Source organism: Pyxicephalus adspersus, chromosome 12 (genome assembly GCF_032062135.1).
Source record: "Pyxicephalus adspersus chromosome 12, UCB_Pads_2.0, whole genome shotgun sequence".
Classification (NCBI taxonomy): Eukaryota; Metazoa; Chordata; class Amphibia; order Anura; family Pyxicephalidae; genus Pyxicephalus; species Pyxicephalus adspersus.
Genome location: NC_092869.1, coordinates 25,932,680 through 25,948,943, shown reverse-complemented (window position 1 = coordinate 25,948,943; position 16,264 = coordinate 25,932,680). Strand labels below are relative to the sequence as shown.

General features: G+C 39.3%; 1 protein-coding gene across 1 annotated transcript in view; it reads left to right on the top strand.

Moving 5' to 3' along the window:
• The first annotated feature begins 1,024 nt into the window (after positions 1 to 1,024).
• The window catches only part of MIDEAS (mitotic deacetylase associated SANT domain protein), a 66,882-nt gene continuing 51,642 nt past the window's right edge, over positions 1,025 to 16,264 (top strand). Inside the window, exon 1 of the mRNA XM_072428058.1 lies at positions 1,025 to 1,252. The gene's annotated coding sequence lies outside the window, so the exon portion shown is untranslated. The remainder of the gene's footprint in view (positions 1,253 to 16,264) is intronic.

Here is a 16,264-nt window from a genome sequence, read left to right as displayed (position 1 = left end):
TATACTGGGATTGTATACTGATCTGCACATTATTCCCAGCAGCCAGCTATACTGGGATTGTATACTGAGCTGCACATTATTCCCAGCAGCCAGCTATACTGGGATTGTATACTGAGCTGCACATGTGCACCTCATGTAAATTTAAAGTGGAAATAAACTCACATTTTGCAGTCAAGTTCTATTTTGCAGAAGGGACCAGCAATGTTACTTTTGCAATTAAATTAACGTACCTACCTGTTCACAATTCTTTTATTATACTCACCTGTCCTAATTCCAGGTGCCACCATTTTTATCTGGTTCTCCTCCTGGTTTCAGATCTTTTGGCCAAGATAACATAACTCTCATACATGTGCATGGGGCGCTCTGATGCCAGAATACCTTGCATTTTCCAACATTCTTCACTGAGCTGTGCACACTTTTTATAAAAAAGATTACGACCAGGCAGGTAAGTGTGTTTTGTTGCTGAAGGCACATTACCTGTCCTCCAAAATGAAAATCTGGCCTGCTTGCAATTTAAATGGTTCCATTTCAACAAATTATTGTGAACAGGATTTTTGTCTTATTCCTGAAAGGATGCAGAATGCAGAGTTGGCTGCCCTTGTTTTGTGATTGTTTCAGCAACAATAAAATTGGTGAGTGCTGTACACACATCATTGTTTATTTCTATAGAGCGGGGAGAAGTAAGCGGGAGGCACTCTGCTGTATCCTCCTCCATAGGAAATAACAGTGGTCATTTGGGGATCGCTTAACGACATACGCACTAAATTTTCAATCACAAATGTCTGTATGTAGCTTTATAGATTTATTAGTAGATTCTACACCTCATATTTGTACAAGTCTCCTATGGAATCACCAGTTAGACCCTTGTCAGAGTCCCAGCCCTCCATGATGACATAAATAATAAATCCCCCTTGCAGCTCAGCACCATGCAGCCTTCATGTGACAGATTCCTGTGCTTTCATTTTTACCACAGGAGGGAGGAGGCGAGAATACAAGGAAGTGACGACTCCATGGACAGAGACTCAGAACAAAACAAGTTTTTTATGGACTAGGAGTTGTTGACTTGTTGGGAGAAGCTGTGCAGGGTGTGGGCCGGGATCTTGGCAGCTCTAGTCTGCTGCTTTGACTTTGCTAACTTTTCTGTGCCATTCTGTTGGGATTTTCTGGCAATTGACAGGGACAGCTGCTGCCTCATATTAGACTGTGGCTGCATGTCCCGGGCAGCATGTGTCTCCAAGCAGCACGTCTGCAGGTCTGTATGACTTCTATTCACTATGATTTCATGTCATTTCCTACATATCTGGGGCCTATTCACATAAACTGGGGCTAGATGAACGTCACGTGACCTGCACGTCCACCATGAAATGTCCCTGAGCGGTGATTGCCATAGAGATCCTGGTGTCCATGTTGGTGCATTGTGTGATTTGTTAGGTATTGGTCACAATTATTTTTATGTTTGTAGTTTTGATACAGCTGCAAAGAAGACTATATTTGGTTGTGTTGCAAAGCACAGTTCCAGGATATTATATGCAGTGTTGCAATTATTTAAGTGTTGCAATGAGTAGCAGCATTTATGTCTGGATATGTTGGCTTGTTTTATGCTTGGTTGGAGATCTGCTAACCTGTGTATGGGGTTAAGCGAAGTACACATGGCAAAGGATATGGATTGTGGAAATCTACATGTGTACGGAGGTCGTTCCCATTTAGTTATTTAGCAATCCTCTATTGGGGGTGACCACTTGGATTGCCGATGATGGAGGACACAGCCGGGTGCCTCCTGCTCACCCCCCTTAGATCAGAATCTGTGTGTCATGCATTCTACTGAAATAAGCCCAAAAATCATTTTGTTCAATATTACATCTGTCCGCAGCTTTAGAACTACACACCTTAAAACTTGAATCAGACTTGCCGATGTGGCCAGATCATGTACATATTGGGTAGGTTGCACAGACAGACCATCGCTTTTACATGGTTTTGGAAATTGTAAAGATTTTATGGAGATGGCATAATCGGATTGTGCTTTTTATTATCTATGCACCATTGGCCTGCAAAGTAGGCTCATCTTGCTATTTTTGATTGTGCCCATGATGTCCCTATTCTTTAAAATATATCTGAAGCCGAAAGTTTTTTTTGTACCCATTGACAAGTTCACTCTGTTTGGTTTTGTGTCTCTTCGCTCTCAGGATTGGTGACAATTTCTCTAATAGAGACACAATACAAATTTGGACATGGATTCCTATCTTTATCCAAAATGAAAAAATAAAGTTTGTATTTTAAATGCAGTTTAACCAGGGGGTAAATATTAACAGGTAATGTCTGCTAGTGTGAAATGATTGCTGGAATATTCAGATATGTTGGAAAATCCCGTACTTGCTGTGCTGACAATAAATCCTTGGGTCTCTCCTGGGAGTCATACACAGGACAAACTCTGTGCTTGCATTGTTTGTATGTGTGTGTGTAAATTATACATTTATTATATATATTTATTGTTCTGATTGTGACCTTTTTGTGCATTATTCTGTTTACCTGCATACTGCAAATCTATGAATCATTTGTGTTCATTGGATGTTGAATTTCTCAGCTTCAGTTTAGATTAGACGCTCCCAAGATGTATTCTCATTGTACATGCTTCAGAAATTTCTGTAAAACATTTCTGCAATAGTAGGGTAGGAATTTTAGCACACAATAAGACAATGAAAAACAGGTTGATTTTCCTGAAAGTGGAACTGAAATAAATAGTTTTCACACGCCATGCTGCACATCTGTGGTGGAAAAGTTTTGCTTGGGCTTTGATGGGCTGCTCATTGGTTTGCCTTTCGGGCTTTTTTTATTTTATAAAGTATCACATTTGGCTTTCACCAAACTTCTCTGGTGGTGAATCAATCACTGCCATTTAAAATACATGAATCTGTAGGATTTATCCGTGGGGAATGTTTGCTAAATGGCAGATTCACTGCTTTATAAATATTCTAATAGAAGTCCATCCAGGGCATGATGACGTCCGGTTCCTTTCGTGTGAATTGCATGTTCGCCATACATATGTTGTATTACAGAACCTGGCTCAGGAAAAGGTTGTGCTGCTGCTGTGAAAGTACCTAGTAAACAGCGCATCTGGTTCCCCTTTCTATGAACAGTCTAGAAAATGAAAGTCAACATGTGCTAGTTATCTTTTGGTAGCAAGCAGTTACTGGTTTCATTGGAACAATCCATTAAGATGACCTGACATGGTACAACCATATAGTGCACGGGGCTCATGTGACACAACACTGAATGCTGTTCGGTCTGTTCCAATGCAATACATGGACCGTTATCCAAAAACTATTGCAGCTGCAAAGTTAGGAATTTACTTTACATGGTTTGAAGTATTTATACATTGACAGCCCATTTGAACATTTTAGAAGACGCTGTGTTGGTAGCAGACTCGGGAGCTCACTGCAGCAGACTCGGGAGCTCACTGCAGCAGACTCGGGAGCTCACTGCAGCAGACTCGGGAGCTCACTGCAGCAGACTCGGGAGCTCACTGCAGCAGATGTGTGCCCAAGCCTTTGTGTTACACACATTTTTGCGTGTTGCTTCAATTCATATGTGTCCACGTCACACTTTACCATGTCTTGCTTTAGGTCAATCTATTCAGATGCAAAATTGGGACCTGATCTGTTTCAGGAGCCCCACTGCATAGCACTCTAGTGCAGTACCCGGGTGTATTGGAGTGCCATTAAAAAATGAATACATGGTATGTGCATTACCCTGCATTGAGAAACTGATGTTTGTTGTATAGACCGGAGCCTGATTCAGACTTTTGTTGCTGTTTAGTTTATTTTTCTATTTACATTCATTATAAATTGTACAGTACTTATTTATTTTAGGAAAACCACTTTTCATAAACTTGGCAGTCCTTGGTCACCTCACTTAAATTAGTTTCCTGTTGTTTTTGCTTCTAAAATGCATTTATATCCAGCAGGAAAGTATTGGAATGTTGTCAGTAAAAATGATTAAAGCAGCAGAGGTATTTTCTTGGACATTTGGACTTGGTTTTAAGTTTTAAAGGAGGTTGGCCATTGCAACTCTACATATAACATACTTTTTACATGACAGGTTCTCTTTTAAACATAGAAACAATTTCCACCCAATCACAGTGCAGATTGTTCAGGTGCCCTCAGCTTATGAACTTTTATAGAAGAGCTGAGGGCTGTTTGAAGTCTGTGTGAGTATATGGGATGAGCTGTGCAAAGCCTAACAGATTATTATTGCAGAACATAAAGGAGCACCTCCCTTACAAACATTCATTAGGAGTAAATGATAATAGGTGAATGATAGAGCTGCTACTGCTGACCTATCTTTTTGAAAATGCTAGTTGACTGTCTGTCATCCTGACCCTCTTACTTCTATCATTTGAGCCAGTGACCCTGAACAAATCGGCAGTTCTGATTGAACTTGCTGCATTATTGTTCTTAGACAATGGCTCAGAGTTTTAAAGCCAGGGTCTACAGGGCAACACATAGAAGAATTAGGTCAGCAATGGGAATCCTATGCTAAACTAATACTGTAGTATTTTTCCACCAGGGTTCCATGGAGTCTTCCTCTTGAGGTTGCTGGGGGTTCCTTAAGTTGTAGGCAAAGGTGGATTGATCTCCTACCTACAGGGACCACCAGTGCAAAAAAAAACATTTCCCAAAAACTAAAGATGTAAGTGGTCACTTCTATAATGACTATTGTTATGGTAAAGGCAACCAAACCATGTGCCTTTCTTTATTACTTCCACTCTTTTATTAATAATTTCATAATTGTTGCAGAAAATTATTTTGTAGTGAGTCGGTAACAAAATGCTAGGTATGCCAGATTACCTATCCTTTTATTTAGATCTTTCTTCAATGTATTGAAGAAGCCATTGTGCGAGGTGCTGTAGGTAAAATCCCTTTATGCAGGGGCTCCCCAAGAAATGTATTTCAAAGATTCCTCAGGGGTAAAAAAAAAAAAAAAAGATTGAGAAAGGTGGTGGTAGAGCAGGGTTTCCCAACCCTATTAATATGGGAGAACCCTTGAAATAACTTTCAGGTCTTACTGAACCCCTGCTATAAAGATTATATCCATAGGTCACAATACGTTAGTGGTCAGTAGAAAGAATGTCTCTTACATTGCTGGTCAGTGGGAAGAAGGTCACCCTTACAGAGAGCCGAAAAGATCATTCATGTCTGTTAACCTGACCTGACACGCACAACACGCTAATTGCTAGAGGAACCCTGGGGGCACCACAACCTTGGTTGAGAAACACTGTGCTAGAGAGTTCCACCACCTGATGTTTCCATTGCTTGAGTCCCCAGGTCTACACACTATGGCTATTTTAGGATGTTCCCACTCTTCTTAAGCTTTTCATTCATTTGTTTTGTGAAGAAAGTCGGAGTAGCTGGAACAAGCATTGTTGGCCTGGATAATGCAAAACTCCTTGGTGGACAGGAATCATTGGGAAAAACATAATTTGGTTTTATTATTTACTGTTGTGATTACACATTACCCCAGCTTCTGAACAAGTTTATTTTCCGCCCAAACCAAAAAGAATTTGTGGGGAAGCCTATTATCCCAACTGCATGTGTTTGGAGGTATAGGGGAAACGGGAAAGCTTGGAGGAAACACACGGCAACATGAAAACTCTTTGTGGATTGTGTCCTGGTTGGGATTAACTCCAGGACCGGTGCAGCAGAGGCAGAAGTGGTAAGAACCATTTGTGATGGCAGCGATATCTTGCTGTTCCTTACAATGTTCCACCTATAAATACCTACTTGACTGGTCTGACTCTTTCATATACATTTCTGCTTGGATGGTGGTGAAAGTATGTATGTCGTTGTACCTTAGGCTCCATAACCTGTTGTATCTGCGTGGGATGTTGTGTATAAAGGTGACAGGTTTACTTTATTAGTTTCTAGCAAATTAACCTTGCAGATAGGAGACGGGATTGCAAAATTCTGTGTTATAAAGGTCAGTAGGATGACTTCCTTGTCAAGCAATATGAGATTTAGTTTGCTGGAATCTGGAGTGTGAATTTTAGAAATTGGAAGAAATACCTTGGCACCCTTTGCTTGCACACAGCAGAGCACTTTCATAGCCTTGCATCAGCAGTTCTGGTAAGTCACATGACCTTCTCATACTGCCTATGTAATAGTAACTCCCAATTCTACATTGGGGTGGGGAAACCCAGAGCCAAATGATTGTTTTTAATGATGTATGCTTATGGGTTAATCTTCAAACACAGAGCGTATTAGACACCCTGTGATAAAATGTGACAGATGTGCAGTCCCGTGGAAGCGTGTAATTACAGCTGCCCTGCATAGTATGGAATTAATAGCATGGGTGTTGAGTGTTGGAGTTATTGTGCAAGTCTGCATTTGCAGAACAGAGTTAAAGATTTGCATTGCAAATAGTCCAGAGCAGATCCCAGCCCATGGGTACATAGCCAAGTTCCTCTCTGTCCTTTGACCCAAAGTCTCTTCTCATGTTCTCTTTGTGTAATGCTGTGTTTGTATGTCGCTGTAAAGAATGGTGCAATTGTTTTGTTCAGACGTGAAAAAATAAAAATCTAGCTTGTTAAAGAAGTTTCCATGTAAATATTTTACGACATTAAGGAAACTGAAAGTCAGCAGTGGGAACAACATTATCTTTTTATTTATATTTATCTTTATATTTTTTATTATAAAATTAAAAAAAATTTTTTTTTTTTTTTTTTTTTTTTTTGGTTTTTTTTTTTTTTTTTTTTTTTTTTTTCAGCCGTTCTGATTTACTAAACAGTATGGCAGCCTGGCTTTAGGCGAGTGAATATCTAACCTGCAGTAATGATAAGCTTTGTTGGTAATACTAAGCCAAGCTGAGATAAACCAGCCATAAGAATCTCTGATTCCAGATGTTCAACTATTAAAGATAAGAATAAGGCTTTGTACACGCTTGCAATGCTTCTCGTCCGATATTCGGCTCTGGGCCGATATCGGACAAGAATCTGGCGTGTGTACAGCGCCCGTCGTCAACGATCATAATGGAAGTGAAGGGGGAGAGCGTGCAGTGGGGTGCTGCTCCGACGTTCTCCCCTCTCCATAGAGCAGAACTGCGCTGTATGCACAGCGCTCATTCATGCATCGTGCAGTGCTTGGTCATTGGAAAGGATTGTGAGAGATCCTTTCCAACGACAATTATTGCACGTGTGTACCCAGCTTCAGTCCTAGACCAGTGGTCGCCAACCTTTGATCCTCACATACCACAAAATTCATCATTTTAAATCCGGCGGACCATTTTTATGAATTTTTTAAAAAAGATAAATAGATTTTGTGAGATATTGATCTGCCTAATGTTGCCTGACTAGGACTGTACAGGCTCTGATTCAATGATCAGCCAAGACCAAACATTGACCAAACAAGAAATGATAGTTTTCAAAGTCAAACTATTTGATGCCTTTAAATATAACCGCTAAAGAAAATACACAGTTAAGGTCATACTTACCTAAAAGAACATTTGAGAAAAAAAATTAAAATAAAACAATCAAATGAGAATCGGTATTCGTGGAGCGGGATGACTGTTGTAATGGTGGAAACAATACTGAAGCGTACGGCTCGGCAACGGTTGCCCCATACAACTTAAGACTACACTGACGACATGCTGCGCCTCCCTTGTTTTTCTGTCTCTAGTACAGTTTTTGAATTTGGTGCAATTTAAAAATGAAAATTGTCATTTAAAATATAAGAATTTATTAGAATATGATTTTGTTTTTTTAATAAAAATTGTAAATATTGTCCAACATTTTCTCATGGACCACTGTCTTAAACAAAGTGTCCTAATCTGCCTTGAAATCTGTTTATTGTAATCCCCCATGAAGCAGCACCTTGACTGGGAGCAGAAAGACCTTTATTAGGAGGCAGTCAGGTTCTGCTCTGGTGGACATTTTCTTACTGGATTGAGAAGAGGGATGGCTTTACTAGTTTACTGCTGCTCCTTCATTGACTATTTGGCACAGCCTTTCTCGATGTTAACATAGGGAACCCATAAAATAACTTTCAGGTCTCTGTGAGAGACCCCTTTTATGACTATACACACAGCTCACAATACATTAGTATGGGGGGCACTTGGGAGACAGTCACCTTTACAGATAGCCAAACTATATATTTGCTGTCACTTTAGCATTTGATAGTTGCTCAAGTTACCTCTAGAAGTTTCCTAGGGCTCCACAGAATTCTGGTTGAGACACACAGATTTAGGAGGTCATAAGTTTAGAGTTAGTAAAGAATGCTGTATAAGCACATACCGCAATAAGGAATCTTGTTCTGTCTGGCAGGATTACTTGGGTCCCAAATTGGCTGTATGGAATTAAAAATCAAAGCAGGCAAACTTGTTCACCCATATGTACTTCAAATATTTACTTTCTGCTTTAGTGTTGATCTTTAAAACGATAGGCATTTGATCTGGCTGAATCGAGCATTTATGGGTCAGGATGACACTTCCAAGCTTATCTCTTGTGGAAAACCTTGGGCAGACAAACTGGAAAAACCATTTGAGTTAATATTGGCCAAAGGCCCCTTCATGCCTGTAAAACAAAAAACGTTACATACTTGATCCCAATTTGAATTTGCCTTATGCTCATTTCTAGCCACAGAATCTTGCTCTAGGCATGCATTCATATTTATGATTGTGAGACAGGTGCCCAACAACTCTCTCATCTGTTACGCTTCACAAATAAATTAAAACCTGTTTATTTACCGCTAACAAGGTTTGAGTTTTCCAATAAACTGCATAAAACCAAAAAGATGAAAAAAATTCTTACTGGGAGTTTCCTCTGGGGTTTATACCGTCCCATAAGTTACTCAGTTCCAGTTGAGTAAATGGCTCAAACTGTATGATGAGCTTTAGCAAGTTAAGGGATTAAAACCTTCACAGCTTCCCAGATAAACACCAAGAGTTTCCCCTCAGGTAGGTGGTTGGAATGCTGCATAGATGGTACGGGCTAACAAGGAAAAACTGATGACTAGAATAAAGTGTTTTACATGACCCAATCCCCAAAAACCTCTGTAATCCTGTCTTTGAACAAGCATAGAAGGGAAATCTTTCAATGGGGATACAAGTTCCTATGGCATCTGGTGGGAATTCACTTTGGGGTAAACTTCCCTCACAACCTATTGCATCTACAGTGCAGGAAGTGAAGAACCCCCCCCCAACAGACACAAAGTGAGAAACAAAAGTGTAAAATTTGACATGTTTTATTCCTTTCTTACTATATTCCTAAATTATTGGCTGGTGTTTCATTTTACAGTGAGTGTATTACAGCCGAGCAACTTGTATAAAATGGAAGGAGATCATTAATGGCAGTCAACAGTTTTGGGCAGGGCCATATTTTAGATGTCATTGCGCTGAACACATCTGATGGCCCCATTTTGCAGAAGATCCAGAAACAAAACCTGGAACAATATATTTCAATTTGAAAGTTTTTAGGTTTGGTGCTACACCATATAAATATGCTACACCATATAAATATGTTGCCTTAACTATTGGCCCATGGGTGCTCTATGTGCCTCAGGGTCTAGTATTAGCATTGTTCAGACCCGCAACGCATTGCTCTAGTGGCTTTTAGTTGTACAAAATCTCAGTGACAATTAGGAGACACGTGCTGTACTAGAGGAAGTGTGGTTACAAACTACAGAGGAAACCATTGGTAGAAAAAAAGACTCCATCAGAATACACACTCACTCTCTGTTTCTGCATGTAAAATGACACAAGTGTCAGGGTTTAAATGTAAAAAAATTGGTAGGTCTAGTTTAAACCCTCTTTATGATTTCAAAGCCTATTGGTACATAAATTTACAATTATACTACTGCATGTAAAAAAACTAGAAGCCGTTTAGTGGTACATTATTGTAGACTTGAACCCTCCAAAATTTGTTCTATTATTGGGACCGGTTTTAGGCATGTGAAGGTTCCTTCATAGTTGTATATCTGTTGATGTGTGCAACATGGTCAACTCCACCCATGGGCACAATGTAGAACAAGATGCAGCAAGTCCGTAATGGTATGGGGGTGGGGGATAAGCTGATGGAGTCTACAGGCCGTATAGCTGTAGTTCTTTTGCCCTCTTGCCTTTTTTAGGCAATCTTCCAGTCCGGCTTCTCACTGGAGCAGAAGCGCATGTTTTACAAGTACCGTTCATCTATGTAACCACCCTGATTATGTAGCCTCACATGACCACAAGTGTCAACATTAGAGGTCCTAAAGCAATAAATCCTGCACCCATTTGGAACATGGGTGGATTTTAGGCTGCTTCACAGTTATAGTGAGAATTACTCAGTGCATGCCAATTGTCCCATGCTTGGCAAGTAACTCCTTGAATTAGGTCGTCTAGGTCTGTATGCACTGAGCAGGTTTTCTTATGTAGGAATAATAACCAAGAGGTCAGAAGAATGAGGAGCCACCATGGATCAGAAGTGGGGGCTAAAATAAATAAAGTTGTTTTTCACACCTCCACTAAACCTAAATCAGCATTTTACCCTTTGCAGTTTACCATCCCAGACCTGCACCTGGATCTTTCAATCACAGAGGCTGAGCATACAATGTACGTTACCACCTTTTTCTTATTAGCTTTAGAAACTATATGCAGCACACCCGGTGGCTTCCTCCGCCATGGCTTATTGCAAGGAGACCCAGAAATGATATTACTAGGTGTACAATGAAGTAAGTAATGAAAACAAGTTTTAGTTATTATTTTTGTTTTCATGTAGATTAAGGGAAGAGAGAGAAGAATCGGGGATGTCAAAATATAAGCAGATTAAACTTCAACTTTAACTGACGATACCTAAACCCAGCAGCCCATAGAAAAACCTATAAAAACAGCTTTCACTTTTAGTATGACTAGCAAGAGTTGATAGGATATAAAAATGAAACTTGTTTGTTTTTCAGCTGAAGAAATGGGTGTTTGCTGCCCTTGAATTCTGAGTTTAGAAAAGTCTTGGAGTTGAACAAGTCGCTCTTTGTGCTTGTGGCAGCAATCTAGCTGACAAAATTACATTGTAGTGTACACAGCCATGTCACGGAAATATCTGTGTGCTACAACACAACTGGTGAGCAGGAACAAGCCCCATACATATCCAGTATCAGAACCTCTACAAGTCGGCACATGTGTTTACAATGTGCTGTATCTTACATGAAGCTGTACTATGAATTTCAATGTGGAGCATCTTGATTCCAGCTGTCGTAAGATTTAAAAGAGCAGATATGTAGACTTGCTGGCTATTAACGTTTTGTTGAGGATTGACATGTAGGAATTTGGTTTCATAATGTGAAACCAAGCTGTCTTCTGTTTATGCCTTGGTGTAAGCTGGTAACTTACACTGAGAAAGGCACAGACAGAAGAATAAGTGCTTTCAATACTTGAAAAATAACACAACTGTGAAGCAATGGATGGATACTTGGCATGTTATAGACGAGGACCGGTTAGCTTTCTAGCCTTCCTCTCACTCACTACACAAGTCTGAATTGGACAAATGTGTCAGTATCTGCCAGTGGTGGGGATACATAGATTTTTATTTTTGTAGTCATTAAAATGTCTTGTTGCAGATACACGCTAATCTAAATGGCTTTTATCCTCTCCTACATTGAAAATAATTTGAGCAGTAAAAAGGAGAAAGTCAACTATTTAAAAAGTTTTATTAGTATTTTTACAGTTGCATGTTTCCTGACCATTTTACTGGTATTTGGGGGCTCTATCATTCTCTTTGTCTGCACATCAAAAGATAATAACTTCATACAAAATGTTAGGATACTGGTATATGAGTTCAGACTAACTTGAAGAGATTGTCTGGATTAACTAAGGGCTTGTTCACATAGCATTTGTTTTTTTTAGGTAGATTTGTTCCGTGATAAGTGCCCTTGTATTTACTAGACTTACAAGTGATTTAAATCTGAATGGCCCAGGCCACATTTTGATGTAAATGCATGATGGTGGCTCTTGGGCCTGCAGTGCTATAAATTGAGTGCCTGGGAGCCACATGGTTGTCAGCCACCTGTCAGGACTTAGCCTAAGAAAACAAAAATCACTAATACTAAAAATACATGCAGACAGGTTACAAAACATAGGGCAAACCTGAGACTAGACCAGTATAGGGTGAACGGACTGAATTAGGACATTATGTAGAAGTCGTAATGGGGTATCAAGCCACCCAGCAGCCAGGAATTCTGTTGAAGCAATGTTTTTGTGAAATAGAACTACAGTGAATATGGGATCATAACAGCTCAATGGTATGGTATACTCTAAAAACATGAATTTACGATTTCCTTGGCTAGGAATTTACAATAACTCTAAAGGCAATACACCAGGCAGCACTGACCTATGAAGAATAACTGATTGGCCTACTTTTTACTCCTATTAAAAACTGTTCCTTCAAGATATGTCTGGTATATATTATTATTAACTGGTATTTATATAGCGCCAACATATTACACAGAACTTCACAAAGGTAATATCACTAGCTGTCTCTCAAAGAGGGCTCAAAATCTAATGTACCTACCATAGTCATATGTCATTATCACAGTCTAAGGTCTACATGGAGTTTGCAGGTTCTCCTCTTGTTTGGAGGGGTTTTCTCCGGGTACTCTGATTTCCTCCCACATTCCAAAAACATGCAGTTAGTTTAATTGGTTTCCCCCAAAAATTGACCTTAGACTGACTATGATAGGGACATTAGAATGTGAGCCCCTTTGAGGGAGAGCTAGTGACATGTCTATGGACTTTGTACAGTGCTGTGTAATATGTCGGTGCTATATAAATATTGTGTAGTAATAATATTAATAAGGTGAGTTTGGGAGGAAGGCAATTACCATAACCACATGTTTTTGGAATGTGGGAGGAAACTGGAGTACAAATCGGAAACCCACGCAAAAACTGGGAGAACATTCAAACTCCATGTGGATATGGCCCTAGCTGAAATTTGAACCTGGGACCTAGCACTGCAATGGCCATCGTGCAGCCCATGCATGTATACAAGTACTCATGCTCACTTACTGAGAAAACATGACTGTTTCTTGATTTTCTAACAAACCAAAGGTTGAATTGTCAAGCTTTTATTTAAAATGCCCCATCCCTCTTGGTAAAGGCCAGAATGACCGGATTCCATGAAGCTTACTAGAGTCTAAGGCTACATTCAGAATGGCAGTAAGGTTGCAGTGTGCTTACTGCTTCCTCACACCAATCAGTTCAAATCCTAATATAACACAAGGAGAAAATAGAGTGACGGAGCTTTGCTTGTTGCTGTGCTGCCCTACTATTATTATTTTTTTTTTAATTGGAATTTTCCAAACTAAATTGTCTATCCCCTGTTTTACACCTGTATATACTTTTTTAAAAACCTGGAGTAACTTTACAAGTAAATTCAAATGTCTATAGGTAAGTCTGGTTGAGTAAGGTACATGGCTAATTGGGCTTCCCGTGCCACCAAGCACTGATAGTACAGTAATCAGATGCTGGTTTTTAGATATACAGTTTCTTCTTTGATTGCATGATTGGGTGTTGAGATTTTCATACACAGTACATTCTTTTTGCCAGTTCTTGCAGCACATTGGTTTGTCACAAATATTTTGCAAAAAAGCATTCATAGGTTATATTAGGAGAATGTTTACCTGGGTTTAAAGTACACCTGTCATGAGAGAAACATGGCTACTGCCATTACTGGGCATCTTAAAATGCTGATTGTTCAGTTGATTGGTTTCAGTGCTCATTGATCCAGAGCAAGCATTCAGGAAACAAGACCCAGAAATGTCAAGTTCATATCCCTGTACTTTTTTTTTTTTTTTTTTTTTTTTAATTCTAAATGTATTGAAACAGAACATCAGTGATAATGATGATCTCTCAGGGGGTCAGCAAAGCTTGCATAGATTTTTTTTTAAATTTATAGTAATTTGTGCTCTAATTTCCTTTGAGCAGACCTTGTTGATCTCTTTAAATAAATATCATCTAACATTACCTGCAATAGAAGAGGATTATAGTTATCTGAGGGCCTGTTTTTTTGCAGCTTCCCTCCATTCCTTGCTCTCTACCCTCTGTAAGATAGTTGGCATTTGACACTTCTAGAAGTGTCAGATAAATTTGTTACCCACGGTATATATGTTTCCTTCCTCTGACCCTTATCTTTCCCTACAAGACAGAGTTGGAATTTAGGGGTTAGTGGCTAGAACAGCTTAGTGGGGGAACTGGAGGTCCAACACTTTCAGAAGTTTTGGTTTTTGAAGAAGACTTGGGGGAAGATTCAGAGTTGTTGGGTGGTGTGGTCATCCAAAGAAAAGTATGTCTTTGCTTAGCTCATTTTTTTCTGTTCAGGTTTTTAGAGCCCTGGCAGTGTTATGTGTACTATACAAAAAGTATGGAAGTTTTCGATTGTATTAGTCAATTACTTTTGCTCTTAGTGAAGTGACCACAGACTGTGGTCCATGGAAAAACACAGAAACTTCTTATCAAAAGTGACCACCGCCACTGAAATACCACCACTGAAACTATCTGGAACTATGGCCAAGTATGTAGGTTAAAAAATGTCTAGATTTCTGCAAAAGTGTTAAATCTCTGCGTTGCATACTTTTTAGGCGGAGAATCACAGCTGTCACTTTTTTTTTTTCTTCCTCCCTACAAGCTAGGTCAGGTCTCAGCTTGCTGGCATGGTGTGTAGACCATTTGCAAACATTTTGTGGCCAGATTGTTAGATAGAAGAATACATTTAGTGTTGTTTTGTTGATTCAAGGCACAGACAAAAGTTGTTAAAGAAAATAAAAAAATTTACATAGAAATAGAAGCCGCCCGAAAATGAAAATGTATCCTCAACAACCTGTAATTCTCCCCAGTACGAAATAAACATTTAATGCAAAAATGTGCTATTACCTACGCATTAATGCTTACTGAACAACGTGCTGTCATAGGCATTTAGTTTTAGAGTGCTTGCAACTTTCTTTTTATTTTGTATTTGTTTTTAGTGTCAAAATAGGCTTAGATTTGTTCTGTAACTGTAGAAGAAAAGTGAAGATATTTTCTTTATAGTTCAGAGGGAAAGGTTTATGTGGTATGTTGCAAAAGGCAAAGATCAATGTCATCCAAAGTGTTGGCTATCCACTGGTGGTGCACAATTATTGCATATGGTACCCTAAAGGAGCTAGTATTTTTATTGTGCAATGTTTATGTGGAAAAATTTGTTTAATCTATTGGTATCTACCAAAAGAAAGATCATGATTTAAACAGCACAAGCCATGTCTACTTTTTGTAGTTCCAAGAACATTTTGGAGAAAGCATGGTACTTAACACATACTTTGAATGGAAAGTGTTGGCTTCCATTTCACCTTAGAATCAAATTTAAGCTCCTGTGCTTTTCCTTCAAATCCCTACACAGCTATTGTCCCACTTACATTTAGGACCTGGTTAAAAAATACTCCCCCAGCCGCTCTCTCCGCTCCTCCAATGACCTACTAATGACTTCCTCACTCATAACCTCATCACACTCACGGTTACAAGACTTCTCTAGAGCTGCTCCATCTCTCTGGAATGGTCTTCCACGTCCTATTCGGCTTGCTCCTACTTTCTGCTCATTTAAAAGAGTGCTCAAAACCCATTTTTTCAAACTTGCCTACCCGTCTTCTTCTGTCAATTGAAACCACCACTACTTCCCACCACTAAATATCTCCCATCCTATTGTGTGTGGAATTCCCCCACCTACTAGATTGTAAGCTCTTCGGGCCAGGGTCCTCTCCTCCTGTATCACTGTCTGTATTAGTCTGTCATTTGCAATCCCTATTTAATGTACAGCGCTGCGTAATATGTTGGCGCTATATAAATCCTGTTTAATAATAATAATAATAATAATGTACATGGTCATTACACACTCTGACCACAAAATCTCCTTTACATATTCCAGCAACTGTTTAGCGCAGTGTTCACAACCTTTTGACATGAGGGGAACCCTTTAAAAAAAAACCTTCAGGTCTTGGGGAAACTCCTGACAATAATACTAATAACCACTTTCAGTATATTTGTGTGGTGCTTGATGGTAAGAATGCCTCTTACATTTCCGAGATCTAAAATTTTATTTTTTGGTTTCCTCAGGGGTAAAAAGGTTAAGAGTGCAATTTTTTAAGAGAGAGATTTCATTCACACAGAAAACTTTATCTGCTATGAAATCCTGTTACAGCTGCTCACATGACCAAATGCCTACAAATTTGTTCATGTGATCTTTGCTGAACTGCAGCTTAGTATGGACAGTAGAGTAATGTTA